This window comes from Monodon monoceros, unplaced genomic scaffold (assembly GCF_005190385.1).
Source record: "Monodon monoceros isolate NGI ecotype Baffin Bay Population unplaced genomic scaffold, NGI_Narwhal_1 Super_Scaffold_21, whole genome shotgun sequence".
NCBI lineage: Eukaryota > Metazoa > Chordata > Mammalia > Artiodactyla > Monodontidae > Monodon > Monodon monoceros.
In genome coordinates, this window is record NW_021703778.1 from 18,467,402 (window position 1) to 18,484,783 (window position 17,382).

At 47.6% G+C, this 17,382-nt stretch overlaps 1 protein-coding gene across 2 annotated transcripts in view; it reads left to right on the plus strand.

The window, feature by feature from the left end:
• The window catches only part of CCNY (cyclin Y), a 126,250-nt gene that overhangs the window by 49,483 nt on the left and 59,385 nt on the right, over positions 1–17,382 (plus strand). The gene's annotated exons all lie outside the window — the stretch shown is intronic.

The window sequence follows — 17,382 nt, forward strand, 5'->3', positions numbered from 1 at the left end:
AGATGGTGTCGTGACCTTAGGTCCTGCCTGCCTGCGGCATGGGTCAACGCAGGAAACGTGCTTTTTAGCTTCGGGGGGAGCATCTTTCTGCAAAGGAAAACAGGCTGTTGTGTTTGTTTTCCTCAACTGAAACGTGGCTGTATCTCTTGTGTAATAGATCTTTTATTTTTATGTACCGACAAGGGAATGTGTTGCTGGACACCCCTGAGCAGATCTCAGTAATATGCTCCCTTCCATGCCACAGGGAGAAAATTCTCCTGTTACACTGGGAGCCCTGAGGGTGCTTTCTCCTATAGATTGGGAACATTTTGACTGGACACCGGATCAGCCTCCAAACTGGTGTTTGAGGACACGTGCCTCAAACCTTGGAGATAGGGCTTTATTGGAATGGAAGGCCAGGCATATGGTTCTCCTATTTATAGGGGCTCTCAGAAAACACGCGGAGCTGGAGTCTCACCAACGCCTCTTGGACATGCCCCCATCTCTCTTGCCTGATTCCAGCCCTGTGGATAGCTTTCCTTTCTGTTTGGATTTCCTTCCAGCAATATGTATTTGATGTGGGCAGTTCTGTAGAGGAGGCCTGGTGGCCTTTGTGAGACACTAAGAACTTGTCCTTGTAATGCGATGAACAGGCACTTTATTCAGAACCTCCCTGGTACAGTGCTGGGGTTTTGTTCTGGGAGGGGAAGCCCAACAGTTAGCTTCTTCTCACCCCTCCCGCCCCTCCTTTGGGAATGAATGTTCAGAGCACTTCAGTGGGTCCCTTTGAATTTGCCAGTTCACAGAGGGAGGAGACACTGCGTCACAGTCTGGAGCCTCTTAGTTGCTGACCTGATTGGATTACTTGAAATAACCTTGTGTGCTTGGTTAAGAATATGCTTTGTTGAGAAAGCGTATTTTTTGTTCTAACAACTCAAAGAGTGTTTCCTAACCAACATCTCTCCCAGTCCTCCAACCGAAGGAACTGTCCGTAGGTATCTCCAGAGTTATCTGCTGTTTGTTAGACAGCTGGGAGCAGGAATATTAATGGCACAATATGTGCTTAAACAGTGTTTTCAATGGAGAGAATTCAAATCATAAAACAAGGGAGTCTTCCCTGCCCCGGGAATCTTTACAGCATTTCGGCAGGGAATGGTTAATGTTGCAGGTTGGGCTGTGGAACTGTTGCTGTGGCAACCTCAGCATGAATTTCCAGACTGTTGGGTTTTTCTTTTTAATAGTAGGCACAGTGTGGTAGTGATCTGTTGTTTTAATCAGCGCTTGCTTTCTTTCTTTTGAGAGAAGGAGAAGATGGTGGAGAAGAAAAGAGACTTTTGCATGTGTACTTTCTGGAACGCAGACTGCTGTGAACTGTGCTCTGAAGGGTACGCAGGGCTGGCAGGGGAGGTGCCGGCTGGCACGCCCTCTGGCGGGCGGGCGGCACTTGTGTTTGAGTGTGTTCCCATCTGGAGGGGGGGGTTCTGTCACGAGTGCCATGTGCTTTTTCGCATCCTTGGCCCCCAGCTGCCCTGTGATCGCTCCCTCTCAGGTTTGGTGAGAAGAGTGGAACGGGAGGCTGCGGGCGGGCCTCTGCAGAAGAGCATTTGCTCCCAGGAGGAGGCTGCAGTGTGTTGCCCTGTGACCGCCTCATTGCTCCGGAGGTGATAACGAAGCCCTGGGATCTCCCAGAGGACCATAGAACACTCTTCCCTTCCAGCTCTGTGACTCCCGAATTAAATGATTGCCTGTCAGTCTTCTCCTTGAACAGCTATAGCAAAAATTTGTTTTGCCAGGAGCAGGCTCAGTTCAAAATTTCCTGAAGTTTTTTGGGGGGTGGGAGGCAGGGAGTGGCTGTTCAAGCAAAGGCATCTTCCTTTCTCACTCGGAAGTATTTTTTACACTCAAAATAAGTGAGAAAAAAAAAAAAGCGTTGAGGGAAATTTATTTTCAGAAGAGAAAAGGAACGAAAAACATCTCCAGCTCTGCTCAAGGATGTTGAAGATGGACTGAGCGAAGGCCTAGGGAAACTGACATTAGAAATTGATGAAAACAAACCAACAAACTGTATTGTTTCATCATTAATGGCTCAACTTGTGTTCGAGCCCCGCGCTGCTTAATGCTTGTTCTTTTCTGGTTATGGAGAAAAACAAAAATACTCTTTTGCCTCCACCCAGGCACAGAGATGAGAGCAGAAATCAAATTGACCCTACGTCATAGCTCATTACTAGGCAGAGAAGCAAACTATGTTGAGAAGACTGTGTCTCCCTCAAGGACTTGCTAGGCTGTATATTATGACCAGGAATCACCAAGCTTCTGGCCCAAGTTCTGGTCGGGAGCCGTGATGCCGTGTGGCCAGCTGCCTTCATGAGGGTGGATCCTGCATCTACCACGGTGACCCCGCTCGACTGTGGGTGCCCAGGTCACTGCAGTGGTGGCTTCAGTGCCTTCGCTGCCTTTTCTTGAGCTCCCGTACTGGGAGAGCCCGCCATGCCGACCCAGGTGTGGGTGTGGGCTGTGGGAGCCACGGCCACAGCTGCTGTCTGGGCGTCTGAAGTAGGGCAGCCGCACGCAGGGAGGCCAGGCCACACGCTCCAAGAAGTTTGAGTCACTGAAGTAACCGCTGGCAGCTGGAAAGTAACGGCTGTGAACAGAAAACCAGCTGGTCTCCTGCTTTCTAGAGGCTGGGCCAGAGTGGCAAGAGGGAGAGGAGCAGAGCCAGGAGCAGAAAACTGCACTGTAATTCTAACGTGAAAAGAGAAGTTGTCTTAATTGAAACCGATGTACAGATGATTCCTAGGAAAGAAAGACACAGTATAGGGAACGCTTTGAAGAACTCACTGTAAAATAAAAATTAATGATAAAATGTATAGATAAGAGGTATTCTGCCCCTATGCGATAAAGTTGTCTGTGATTCTTACCTGACTTGGATGGTACAGAAACACAAAGGAAGAAAAAAAATCAACCTTGCCCTATTCCCCTTGAAGGAGGAAATCATAGCTGCATGAGAAGCACTGACTTTTCTGAACAGTGTCAAAGCCCAGATATAAGCAGAGGCTTTCACAAACGCTGGGGACAAAACAGTCAAAAAGGGTCTTATGTTTGGAGCACGACCAAGGAAGAGGCAGGCTCCCCAAGTGGAATATGATATAAAACAAGCAGCTTGGGTCTCTTCGACATTCCCCGCTGCTCTACTTGCATACCAGCCTGACAGAACTGGATGGAGAGTGAGGGCAGAGACAGGGAGTTGTCATGTTCAGGACAGAGCTCTCTCCCTCTTTTTTTTTTTTTTGGCCGTCCCGCATGCCTTGTGGGATCTTAGTTCCCCAACCAGGGATCGAACCCATGCCCCTGAAGTGGAAGCGTGGAGTCTTAACCACTGGACCGCTGGGGAAGTCCCTCTCCTTTCTTAAGTGGAGATGTGGAGCCAGTGGAGGCTGAACTTGACCTCTCAAGTTCCCTTCTGCCGTGGAGCCTCTGTTAGAGAATCAAGTTGCAGATACTGATCTTTCAGCCCAAGGATTTCTATCCTTTTAAACCTGTCCCTTCTGTGTTAGTTTTCTATAGCTGTGTAACAAATCACCACAAATTCAGCAGTGAAAAACAGCATGTTTATTAAAACACTTTAATAAATGTAATAATAAATACATTTATTATAGCAGTTTTCTGTGGGTCATGAGTCTGGGCGTGGCTCAGCTGTGTCTCTGCAGGATGCAGTTGCGTGGCTGAAGGCTTGAGTGAGGGCAGATCTGCTTCCACGCTGACTCACAGCCTAACTTCATCAAACTTAGCGAGAGCGAGAGAGCGCGAGAGCGCGAGAGCGAGCGCGAGAGCGCGAGAGCGAGCGCGAGAGCGAGAGAGCAATAGAGCGAGAGAGAGAGCGCGAGAGCGAGCGGGCGAGCGGGAGCGAGCGGGAGGGAGGGAGGGAGAGAGAATGAATCTGTAGCAAGATAGAAGGCACGTCTTTTGCAGCCTGATCACAGAACTGGCATTACCTGTGTTCTTTGGATTAGGAGCAAATCACAGATCCCACCCACAGGCAGGAAAGGGGATTATGCAGGGAGTGAGTGCCCTCTTAGAGGCGGGGATCATTGCAGGGGAGGGTCTCAGAGGCTGCCTGCAGTACAGTAGAACTGTGAGGTGCTTCTCTTTGTCTTGAGACTTTGGCAACATGCCTTCAAGCAATTTGAGGTCCGTGGTAAAAGGGGTGCCAGAACAGATGCCAGTGAAGATGAGATGTGGTCTGAACTTTGAAGTGGTAGCTCAAGAACTTCCATATTCCAGGGGCTTCGGAACAAGGGACAGTCTGATTGGCAGGCGGTGTGCAACGAGACCTGCGTTTTGGGGGGTTGGGAGGTGGAGCTAACTGACACTGCTCTGGAGGATGCAAAGGCTTCTTTCCCGCCAACAAGGGAGAGGAACAGGGTGCAGCTGGGCACTCTAGGCAGGGAGAGCCGCAGAAGAGAGGCGCTGGAACTTGACCAGGCGCCGTTTGTTTCGAGGAGAAAGCTAGCAGGTTTATGAGGCTGGTCTTCAGGGACATGGAAGGTCATGAGTGAGAGTGTGGCTGGAAGGGTAGTTTGGGGCAGGTTGTGTTCCATCAGAGGAAGTGGAGCTTGGTCCTGTGGGCAGATGGGGGCTTTAAACCAGGATAATGAATCAGGACTGCCCGCTTCCAACTGACCGTGCAGGCCAGCTCCCTCGGGTCATGCCTTCAGCTGTGGAGGATCAGTCGTTCAGTGGGCCAGGCAAGTGGCACTGCCAGCTCTGAAGAGCTGATGAGGAATAGTTTTTATTTTCTATCTGTCAGTAAAAACCAGTATTTGTAAAAAAGACATCTTTTCGTGATACAGTGTTGTCGTGTTGGATGTGAAGAAGAAATGGTCGCTTTTCCCCCCTAATTCTTTAAGGAACCGCTTTCCACATCATTTTAGCACCTGCTTTTTAAAAGGAAGAGAAACTGGCATCGGCGGCGCTGCCAGCGTCACTGATGACACTAGTGAACGTTGTCTACTGACCAGCGTCGTGTGGCGTGGCTGGGAAGCTTATGGTAGTTGGGTGTGTGTCTGTGTGAGGCTTTGTGTGGTTGTTACCTCTGTCCCGGCCGCCCACCGTGTACTTTGATGAAGCTGGCATTTGTGTGCTTCTGCAGATGTGATGTCAGCTCGGTACATAGCACTGGCACTCTGTCTAGTCTTGCCCTTTTCAGGGTTGACTCAGAACACTTATTTCCCAGTGGTGTTGAGAATTACCGTGGAGGCCCTGTGGATCTCTTCAAGTCATTCGTTGTCTGTAAGAATGGGGAATCCTTTCCATAGAGAAGAAATGGAATCTGGGAGGAGTCATAAAAGAAGTCATGGATCTGGAGAAGTACCGTGCCATGTCGTTACCAAGTGATGTCCAGACTTACTTGAGAAAATGGCAGCGAAGGCACCACAGAGCAAGAGTAAGGTTCCTCATGGCCTCCCGGGCTTTTTTATCACGTGAAACTAGGCTGCAGTGATATACTTGATTGTGATTGTTCTGCTCCAGACATCAGGTGTGTTTGACAGGGGTTGGAGTGGGGCCCCGTTGGAAGGAGGCCCACACCCCCTGCTTACTTGGCATGGTTGTTCTGGAGGTCACTCCCTGTGGCCTCTGGGAACACAATAAACCCGTTCACACAGGTGGCAGTGGGACCTAACTCCAGCCTAGAGGAGCCTGGGGGAGGAAGAGTCAGCCAGAGCACAGAGGGAAGGTAGTTCAAGTTCAGGAACATGTCCTTGTGCCTCTTACATTAGGCAGCATCATTGATGCGAGGTTTCATAACTCATCAACCTTCAAGTCTCAGGGTTTAATACAACTTGCTTGAACAGGGTTATATGCAGGCTAGGTGACCCTTCTTCATCCTCTCTAGGGTCACTTCAGCAGGAGGAGAGAGATGGAAGAGGTACGTTGGAAGTGAGAAGTGTCCCTTCTTACAGTCCACTGGCCTGACCCAGTCACTCGCCCCAGAGCACGGCGGGGTGGCTGGGGGAGTGGGTGGTGTAGAGAGCACGTGGAGCGCTAGTCCGCTCCCCTGCCTGCCTGGCTTTGACCTCATGGTAGCTTTTCTGGCAGGGAGGTACGTTAGATTCCGTCATCTTTGTGGATCTTGACGAGGGTGTTCTCATCCTGCATGTCCTCCAGGGAGTTTTAGGAAGAGCTGGTCCCACAGGTCGCAGAGCGTAGTAGCCCGTGTGCGCTCCAGCACCAGAGTCTGAATTCTTGATCCACCATTGACTGTAACTGTGGGCAAATGATTTAACTTCTCTGTCTCAGTTTATCGGTAAAATGGGGTCACTGATAGGACAGTTGTAAGGATGAAATGGTGATTAAATGACTAAAGCTTATACTATATATAAAATAGACAAACAAGTCCTACTATATAGCACAAGGAACTATATTCAATATCTTGTAATAACCTATAATGGAAAAGAATCTGAGAAAGATGTGTATATATATATATATACACACACACACACACACACACACAAACTGTATATAACATATGTATGTGTGTATATACGTATATAACTGAATCACTTTGCTGTACACCAGAAACTAACACAACATTGTAAATGAACTCTACTTCAATTTAAAAAAAAAAAGACTAAAGTTTAGAATACTGCCTGTTACCTGGTCAGTACTCATCATTGTCGTCATCATTGTCAGCCTGAAACGGTGATCCACTTTTCTTCTGTGCCCACAAGGCTGTTGGCCCTCTGTGTGTGGGTATGTCAAGAACTAACAAATTATCCTTATGTCTATTTATAGTTTTCTTTTATCTGTGGGGGAAAGAAAAGTTTATGGTCAGTTTCCATTAAAATATTTTAGCATGTTTTTCTTTGTCTTTTTTTTTTAAAACATCTTTATTGGAGTATAATTGCTTTACAATGGTGTGTTAGTTTCTGCTTTATAACAAAGTGAATCAGTTATACATATACATATGTTCCCATATCTCTTCCCTCTTACATCTCCCTCCCACCCTCCCTATCCCACCCCTCTAGGTGGTCACAAAGCACCTACTAGAGAATGGACTTGAGGATATGGGGAGGGGGAAGGGTAAGCTGTGACAAAGTGAGAGAGTGGCATGGACATATATACACTACCAAATGTAAAATAGATAGCTAGTGGGAAGCAGCCGCATAGCACAGGGAGATCAGCTTGGTGCTTTCTTTGTCTTAATGAGAGTTAAACCCCAGTTCCTCAGATGCGTTTGTAAACAGTGGATGCTTTGTAGAACTTCTGGTTGTCACAGTTTTAATTCTTTGGTGTGTGCCTTCTCTCAGGCATTTGAGGGAATGGATCTGCATCTTTGAATTATGTTAATTTATTTTAACCTGAGCGCTCCAGTAGTAATGAAGGAGGCAGCTATCAGAGCTGACTTCGCAGTGCTCCGGAGAATGGTAAGAGATCTCTCTCCAGGCTTCGAAGGTCTCAGCATGTCTCTGGGTTGACAGCTGCGAGAGTGAAGAGGAAGCTACCAGAGCTCATTCACCTCTCCGGCAGTCTGTTCTCTTTTCTCATCAGCTGTTTCCAAAAAGCCTTCAGCAATATGATGTGTGACATTCAGCTGATACCATTTGCAGCCAGTCTAAAAAAGCTCTAAACCTGTGGCCTTTTGGAGTGTCTCCTTTGCAAAAAATCATCCAGTAAAGCTTGAGGCTGAGGTTCTTAAGTGTAAAATGAATTTTGTGCCACAGGCAATCATTTGACTCCAAAGTTGGTGAAGGGCTGAGAGTTGATGTAACAGAGAGCTCAGTGCTGGCTTGCAGACACTAACGTCTGGGAGCAGGGAAAGCGGGCACTTCCTCCCGTGGCCTGGGCGGAGTGTTGAACCACACCCAGCATGTACCTCATCTGCCTCCAGTCGGGACAGAGGGATGGAAGGGTTAGGAAAGCCTCCTGGCTTGATCACCGCATCTTTTCAGGGAAACCTACTGTGGCACAATGCTCTCGCTGCCCAGGAGGGAGAAACCGGACAGACAGGGAAGATACATGCCCACACAGGCATGGATCACCCAGCTCCACGGGCCGTGTGCTGCGTAGAGTCACCTCTACATAGCTCTTGTCTGCATTGAGGCGTGGTCTCGGTCCTGCGTAAAAACGATGGCAAGTGGGATAAGTGGTAACTGAGAACGCACTGCTGGGACTCAGAGTGGAGAGAGCGGAGGCGTGTGGGACACTGGAGGGTGGAGACGGGCACCGTGTTGGGTCCAGTGTGGCTCTGGAGTCTGACCAGCTGGTGTCACCCCGGCCCACTGCTTCCTCACAGGAGACCAAACCCAGGCAGTTTCTTTCATGCTTCAGATTCCTCCTGGATGGAACGGGGGCACTGATAGTGCTTACGCCATAAAGTGGTTGTGAGTTCACGCATGTCAAGTCCTTTGGATGCTGTCTTGATATACTGCGAGTGTTCAGTTGTGTTATTACTATTATTCAGGAATTCTTGGAGAAAAGTTAATAAAAAGTAGGTTGTGGTTAATTGTGAGGCACCTCTAATGTGATGTGATGCTAAAGAATTTGGACTTTATCCTGTAAGTCTTTAAAAAATTAAGCAAAGAAATGGCATGAAGAAGTGTTTTAGAGATGTTGGAACACTGGCAGAGTGGTCCAGGATGGACCCGAGGTTTCACTGGGAACCTGTTGAAATAATGAATGCAGGTGTGCCTTAGGTGTGCACCCAGGCGGTAGCCATGGGAACATAAAAGAGGAGCTGGAGCTCTTTGGACCGTTCCCTTTCTTTGCAGTGTGTATTAGGTGTTAAATTAGAGGTTAAGAGAGTGATTGAATAGCTAATTTGGAGACTGTCCAAAACTAGATCCCCATAGACACACCATTCATTGTAGTAGCTTCATCCTTAGTCATTCATACACACACACACACACACACACACACACACACACACACACACACACATGAATTATATATATGATGTTTTAGGTTTTTATGCTTTCCCATCATTGTGACTGTCTTCACTCTGCTGAAGGTAGAAAGTAGGTTGACTGATTACTAATTCCTAGATAAATTTTCTAACTAAAAGAAGAGAGAATTATGGCTGTCATTATTTGGTCCTGCAAATGATTTCTTTCTTATTCAGTTTTATTTTTCTCTACAGGAAATGTTTGGTGACTCCTGTTCTTAATTTTCTCTTTTTCTTAACTGGGGTCCTATGCCTGTGCTTGCCTGATTTTTCCTGTGCTGTCTTTTATAGCTAAAATAGTGGAAGTATTGTCATGTATATAAATTCCAAAAGTTTTCATTTGAACCACTTTGCTCCCTAGAGAAATCTGCGTCCTGCTTTATCTTTTGTTTGTATGTGGGAGTGTATAGAGCAATGCCTGAGTGATTCATGTCCTGCTCTGTGGGAAGAAAGTTCTGGTATTGTTTGCTTTGTGTGCAGTGGAGGCCGGCTTGTGGGATCTGGCCCCAGTGGTCCTTCCTAATGGGGAGGGAGCTAGCTTGAGAATCTAGGTCCTCCTGGATATTCTGGGTCTTTCTCACTGGTGGCGTCTTGTTTCTCTAGAAGGTGTGAAGCTGTTGTGATGATATTTTTATGCCTCTGACTTGGCACAGGTAGCTTTTTGGTGACTTTACACCTACTCTTCTGGCGTATCTTCAATTTGTGGTTTAAAAAAAGATGAAAATGGCTGGAGTGCAGTTTGAATGAGGTAAAACCCACACCAGTGATGGGGATTCTGGGCAGTGGAGTGTGAGATCCAGAATCACCTCTCTGGTCCCTGATAATCGAATCATAAGGAAAATCACTACCTTACCTCAAAATCTCATTTGAAAATAAAAACAAAGTCTCACCTAAAAAATAGAAACTGAATGCTAAGTAAACTTTTTTTTTAAAAAAAGGAAAAGTAGCTCTCAAGCTGCAAAAACAGATGCTTTCTTTTGGCAACTTTGCTTGTCAAACCTAAGCTGAATATGTGTGCAGAATAAGTTCTTAACTATTAATTTGGAGTCTACATGAAAATGAGTCTGAATTCTCATTTCAAAATCTTATTTGGCTGACTGAGGTGAAAAATGTGTCATTGTTGACTAATTCGGAATCATACCCTGTAGCATTTTAAGCCAGATCTGAGCATGTCATGGTCAAATGTAAATTGCATATTTCCATTTATTTCTTAATAGCACAGCCAGCTGAGTTGATAGGCCCGTGGTCTAAGTTGGGCTGTATTTGTCCCAAACTGAATGAAACTGAATGAAAATGGAGAAGTCTCTTTTCTTGGCTCCATCCACCATAAACCCAAACTGAGTAAATGCAAACGTGAACGAGCATATTTCTCAAGTTAATAACAGTTCTCAACTTCTTCATAAAAAACATAATAACTGGGCTTCCCTGGTAGCGCAGTGGTTGAGAGTCTGCCTGCCGATGCAGGGGACACGGGTTCGTGCCCCGGTTCGTGCCCCGTGATCCCACACCTGTGCTGACGCCTGCTCAGCTCTGGCGCTGGATCTTGGGTGCCGGATCAAGTCCAGGGGACCTGGCTGAGAACACGGACGCAGCCACACAGGTGTCCAACAGGGCCCCTCCGGAGGAGCCCACTCATGTGCTTTTCTCGGGTTATCTTTCTAAGGCCAAGTGTAAGGAGAGGAGATTTCTTCTTTAGGTTGGCATTCCTGGTTTCACGGACACTGTTTTACTTTGTCTTCTCTGGAAGTTACTGTCTCCAGACTGAAGGGCAGACAATATGGTGTTTCACGCTGCTCTCTTTAACTCAGTAAATCCCAACTCTTGTCTCCCATTGCTCAGCTTGACGCAGGTTTACGGGACCAGTGCCTTCCAGTCCTATCCAGGTGCCCTTTCCTGTTATTCTAGACCCTTGACTTTGATGACCCAGAACTTGCGAGTGTGCCTTCATTGTCTTGTCTGCAGTCTGTGGCCAAGGACTTTTGACTCCCTTTGGTACTTACAAGAGTCAGGTTGTTCTTGTCAGGGACTCCAGTTTCATACCCCTTGGGCTTTTTTTTTTTGTCCTCCAGAACCACCCTGCTAGTTTTATCCAGGTGCTGCCGAGCTCTCCTGGCTGGACCCCGTTAGCCTGGAGTCTGAGTGACCCTTTCCTCTGGGTCTGGGCAGCCCCACCCCATTTTCCTGAGCGCAGTCACTCGTCCTGCAGGATGTTTCCTCCTTCTGCTTTCTCTTCTCTTCGGCTCTCTGTCCTTGTCCACGTGGTAGCCTGTTAGGTTTGAGTCCAGTCTCTCTGCACTCCCTTCAGATATCTCCCTTCATAACAGCAGCACCAATACAGCGCTCACTATAGCCAGACATGGGTCTCAGTCTTGGGTGCTTTTCGCTGTTTTGCAGATGGGACAACAGAAGTACAGAGAGGGTAGGTCACTGCCCCAGATTGTTGGGCGGCTAAGTCGGCGCAGTGGGATTTGAACTTAGACACCTAGCTCTGGAACCAGTTCTCTTACCACTGTTTTATACCGCTTGCTGAGTCTTGGTTCCTCTGCTCTCTGGCCCAGTGGTCCCCGGATGGGTTAGCTCGTTCATATGTGCTCAGCCACCCTTTAATACACGCAGGTGTGGTGTTTTGAACCCTTACCTAATTGTGTGACTTCGGACAAGCTTTGTAACCTCTCTGATCTGTTTCCTCATCTAACTCAGAGGCATTTGAGAAGATTAACTGTGAGTCAGTAGCAAGGTGCTTGGCACATAATAGATGTTCAGAAAATGGCAGTTATTATGGTTTTTTTTTGTTTGTTTTTTTTTTTTTGCAGTACACGGGCCTCTCACTGCTGCAGCCTCTCCTGCTGCGGAGCGCAGGCTCAGCGGCCACGGCTCACGGGCCCAGCCGCTCCGCGGCATGTGGGATCTTCCCCGACCGGGGCACGAACCCGTGTCCCCTGCATCGGCAGGCGGACTGTCAACCACTGCGCCACCAGGGAAGCCCTGTTACTATGTTTTTTATGAAAAAGTTGAGAACTGTTATTAACTTGAGAAATATGCTCATTCATGTTTGCATTTAGTCAGTTTGGGTTTATGGTGGATGGAGCCAAGAAAAGAGGCTTCTCAATTTTCATTCAGTTTGGGACGAAGCAAGGCTTTTTTTTTGTTTTTGTTTTTTCCACTTAAGAGCTAAAGGGTTCAGAGAGAATTTTTCCATTCAAAACAGAATACTTTTACCATCTAGTTAAGCCTGAAGATACTGGTTTATCTTTTGCATATCTTTCTTCCCATTTACTTTATCTGGTAACAAATGCTGACTCATTTAATGTCTAGCTAGAGTAAAGGCCCTTAAAAAAATTTTTCTCTAAAAGCACAATAAAGTAGTATCTGCTTTCATCTAATTGCAGTCTTTGAAACTGACTTCACATGTTGTTAGGTGGTGCTAAGTCATCGGCAGTTACTGCTTTAATTAATGGGGACGAACAACCGCTTGATCTGTGAACCTCTGTTTCCAGCCTGCTTTGTATGCTGAACCCCCCACCTGCCTCAGTCTCCTAAAGTAAGTCTGGCCCTCCTCGGTGCTGGTTCGGTGGCGTGATGTTTGTCTTTCATTCAGTTCGGTTTTCTATAGTCTTTCATTTACTTAATCATTTTCTACCAAAAGAGGCTTTTGGGGGAGGGGGTATGTATACTGAGGGGGCTGGTTACAAGCAGCGGGTTATTTTGGTACAAACCAAGGTTTTATGAAGGAGATTTCCCCCGAGTGTGTTGGATGGTGGCAGACATCTCAGCGTGGTTTCGACGCCCGAGTCCTTTTGGAGAACCGTGCAAGGAAACCTTTTGTCCAAGAAGAACTTTGGCCTGCCCGAATTCCTGGAGTACTGGCCATGGCCAGCTCAGGCAAATGATTAAAAACAGCAGCACTCGTTCATAGACGTACTCTTGAAAATTCTCACATTTGCTTTTTCTGAACTTCAGGAAGACTGTATTTATCCAAAGGTTGCTTTTCTGGTCACCTAATAGAACTCACGTAGTAGGACATGATGGTTAGAGAAGAGCCCTTCATATGGCCCCTGAGTCCCCGTTCAGCGTGGAGATGAGGAAACCGAGGCAGGGGAGGTGACCCTTGTTCCGGGAACATGCCTGGAACAAGGTGGCGGAGCAGAGTGTGGGCTTGGCCCTGCAGTCAGACTTCCCGGGCTCCCTCCACATCCTGACCCTCCCAGCGTGGGTAGTAAACGCCACCCCCCCCCCCACCGCCTCCTTCAGAGCAGCTGTGAGCGTTGGACAGGTTAATTCATGTAGAGCCCCACCATAAGCTCTCAAATGTTAGTTACTCTGTTATAATTGTGGTAAATAGCCCCTCGCATTTCCACAGTGCTTTGTGGCTTACGGAGCGTTTTCTCACTTGCTCTCTCATCCGATGCTCATAGCATCATCTTGAGGAGTTACGTCTGCTATTAGTGAGCGCTGGCCCAGGGCCCCCCAGCGCTCAAGGTGTGTGACCAGAGCCTGGTCTTGCAAAACTCTCAGGAGTGTTGAGAACCAAGGTGTATGTCCCAAAATGTGCCTGAGTAGATGCATAGAGGTTACAGAATTCATGCTTTGAAACTCATGCATTGTGTGATTGTAGGAATTTCCTTTGCTGATAACCTATCTCCTTTTAGGTACAGTTCTAGAGAAATGTCTAATCCACTTTGTCCTCCAGCTACACGAGCTAGGAAAGTGTTAGTAAAAACGTCAGGTACAGCATTGGTTCTAAAAACAAACAAAGAGAACCATGATTTCTTCCCAGCCCCGTAAACTGGCCGGGACCTCAGCCTCCGGGGTTTTTTCTGGTTCTGCAGGGGTCCTGATGCTGTGTGCTGTGCTCCAGGAGTAGTGTGGGTGCCCTGCTTTGACTCCGCACGTGTGCAGTCACGTGTGTGGCCTGGGCGCCCGGGAGGCACACGCTGATCCTCTGCTCCGGAGATTGCAGGCCCCCGTGAGAGGGGGCTCCCTCCAAATAGGATGGGCTTTGAGATTGCAGTTCCCATTTATTTGACTTACTCTTTGTTTTCTCCCATTTTGGCCAGGAACCTTGGATGGGCCTAAAGATTATCGCATTGGTATCATATTAGATTAAAAGTTGTTCTGTAAATCGGTACAACCTGATTGGAAGGCAACTGGGCAATATCTGTTTAAATTTACTTGTGCCCTATGACTGAGGAATTTCCATTCAAAGGCATTTATCCTGGAAATACTTGTATACATTTGCAAAGGTCTAGGGTGTTCATCACAGCATTGTTTATAATAAAGCAACTGTTTATTGGAGATTGGTTAAATAAGTTATGGTACATTCCTAGAATGAGATACTGTATTTGGCTTAAAATGAGTTTTATAAGTACTGATACGAAAGTGTATCCAAAATAAGTAAGAAGGGCTCGCTGAAGAACAGTAAGGTAAGAATTGTCCAGGGTTTGTTTGTAACATTGTGTAGCGTGAACGTGCAGTGAGACCACAGAGGGAGAAACGAATGATTTGATTAGGAAAATTTTTGTTTTGATAGTTCAGAGCAGTAGTGAAGGGAGCGAAGTGAGTGTAACATTATAATAGAGGACTTTCCACTTTATAAATTTTTACATTTCTGTATTGTGTAAATGTTTAAGTAGTTATAGGGGTTGCTTTTGCAGAAAAACTAAAAACAAACTCGGCCAGTGCCATGGCCAACCTTGACCCTGGGTCTCCTCTGGGAGGTTACTTCCTTCTTCATGCTGCCAAGAGGTGCCGGGAGGGCCTGTAGCGTCCTGCTGTCCCCTGGGAGGACTCGGCCCTTGGGTCAGCCAGCAGCGCCAAGAAGCCCCAAGAAGCCCAGTCAATCTTCTCACATCAGAGACCTTCGCTCAGTTAAAACACTGGCCCCTCCTCCCCCTCTCCCGCCCCATCACACACCCGTGCACACACACCCCACTCACACAGTGGCACACGGTGAGTAACCCTGAGGCCTTTGTTCTGAAACCTTCTCTGCAGACATGCTGTGTTGCCTGCTTTCCCAGTTGGCAGCAGGGTCTTAGGGAAGTCTGATGGTGAAGCAGGAGATGGCAAAACTATAGAGCAATAAACCAAGGCCTGGAAAAACTCCACACGTCAAACTCCACGTCACCTTGGTGCAAAGAGCCCACCGTGCCTCAGCAGCCGCCTCGCTGTTAGCGGTCAGTCGCTGGCGGTTTATCCTGACGACTGTGGACAGGCGCCGGGAACAGGCAAAATGCTGTTTCAGGTACTCTGCTTAGGAAGGCAGGATGGTGTGTAGTACCTTTTAAAAAACACCCTTAAAATTTCTTTAACAGTATGTTATATTACAGCATTAGTTATCTGGAAATTCTGTGATGCTGAACCAGTGGTTTCACTGACTTTAAAGCCAGTATCCATCTCCCTGGAACTCTTTGTCTCAAAAATAAAATGTCAAGTTGAGGCCAGAAGTCTTTCTGGAAACGCTCCACCCTGGTGCGGTATATTCTGAATTGCTGTTTCTGCGTGGACAAGCACTCTGACAGAAAAGGCTTCAAAATTTTGTTCTGAGGAAGAAGCCAGATTTCCACCCATCTGTGCGTCACCAATAGGCTTTGTGCTTCCTTTATTTGAGGAGAAGCCATTGTGCCTCTGGAGCTTCCTGTCTCAACCCAGACAGCTGGAACCACAGTCGCAGAAGTCGTTTCTAAGATACATTGGTGCACTCTTCAAAAGTGTATCTGTGCCTTATGCGGAGCAGAAATCAGATCCCTTCAATACCTTGGGCTTTGTGTTAGTGGTTAAATGCGACAGACCCTATCACAGCTTTATTAAGCATCACTGGAAAAATCCACTGCTCAGGCTGCAGCACGAGGGCACGCAGCAGGCCATGAATTTTGTCGGGCGACACAGTTGGTACTTGGGTGCACCGAAGCATTCAGATCTTAGGGTGAGGGACTTGGGCCCCTGTTGGGTGTGTCATGGTGGGGCAGGGGCGGTGCACTGCCCCGGGGAGGCTGACCCAGGGCCCCGCTGCTCCCTCTGGCCACCCTGCAGCCTCCCTGACCAGCTCTGCGGTCTGCCGGGCCCAAGCCCATCTCACACCCGTTGAATTGGGAGCTGTTGGTGTGGACACCGGCGTCAGTATTTTTTAAGCTTCCCAGGTGAGTCTCACGCGCAGCCACGTGAGCACGGCTGCCTCGGATGGATTAGTGAGTGGGGAGGAGCCCTCCTCCAAGGGAAGAGGGGGCTGTCACGTGTTTTCACGTCCCGCCCTCATGTCCACTCAAGAAACCAGCACGCCTTTTCTGTTTGACACCTACACACGTGGGAAGATATCATAAAAAGGGAAGGAAGGGAAACGGAAAACTGGGGTTGAAATGTTAAATGAGACAAAAACGAAGCTTAACGCAACTCCAGGGGGACCAGAGGACCTGCCGTGACTTGGGGTCTGAGTTTGCAGCAGCCAGTGTCACAGGGAACTCTCCTGGGTTTCACATTTAACCAGGGCTTACCAGGCTTGATCCCTTAAGCTGGCCCAGGGTATCGGGCACCGCGCTGGGGCTTGGCTGTTTGCACGCACACGCACGCCTGTGTGAGTGTGGTTTGAACCTGCCTCACTCACCACCCCGTGGATCACTGGAACAAAGCACTCCTGCATCAGACAGGACAGCTGGAATCCATCAAATACCAGCATTCACAAAACAGTGCACAGTGGAGAAGATGTGTAAGTCAAGGGTGGGCAAGAGTAATACTCTCTACATCTGTTTGTGTGAAAGTCTTCAAAAGACGAATCCAGTTTGCAGTGAGTGACAAAGCAGATCAGCGCTTGCCTGTGTTGGGGGGTGAAGGCAGGTGTGTGGATTGGGAGGGGGGCACATGAGCACATTTGAGGTTATGAAAATACTCTGTATCTTGATTATATTGGTGGTCACACAGTGTATAAATTTGTCAAAACTCATTGAACTCATTGTACACTCACAATGGGTATACATTTATGCAGATTACCTCAGTACAGCTAACTTTTTCTTAAAGTGGACAGGGATAAAGGTGGACAAGGTGTAACTGCGAGCAGAGAGAGGGCCCTGGTGTTGCTGTGTGCCAGGCTTTGTACGTCAAGGGCGTTTTTCCAGGGAGGGACGTGGTGGTTTTCTCTGTGCTTAAAGTACTTGCTTCCAAAGCGCATGTTGTAGTTTTCCATCCAGGCCGGCAAGGGTGCAATCAAAAAAGCCAGTTTCAAAACACTCACAAAATAAATTGTATTACTCTTGGTAGTTTTTTTCCCCCTTTCTTTGATGCATATGATTGTATGTGTTTATGTCTGGCCTGAGAGTTCATTCCGTGGTGGAGATGGATCTCCAAATAAACCCACTGTGCTAGCTCCGTGTGTAGCCAGGGCCTGCCCTGGCATGGAAAGACTAATTAAGCTAAAGATGGTATTTTCTTCTCTTAAAAAAAAAAAGGCCAAAACAACATGTTTCTTTTCAAGC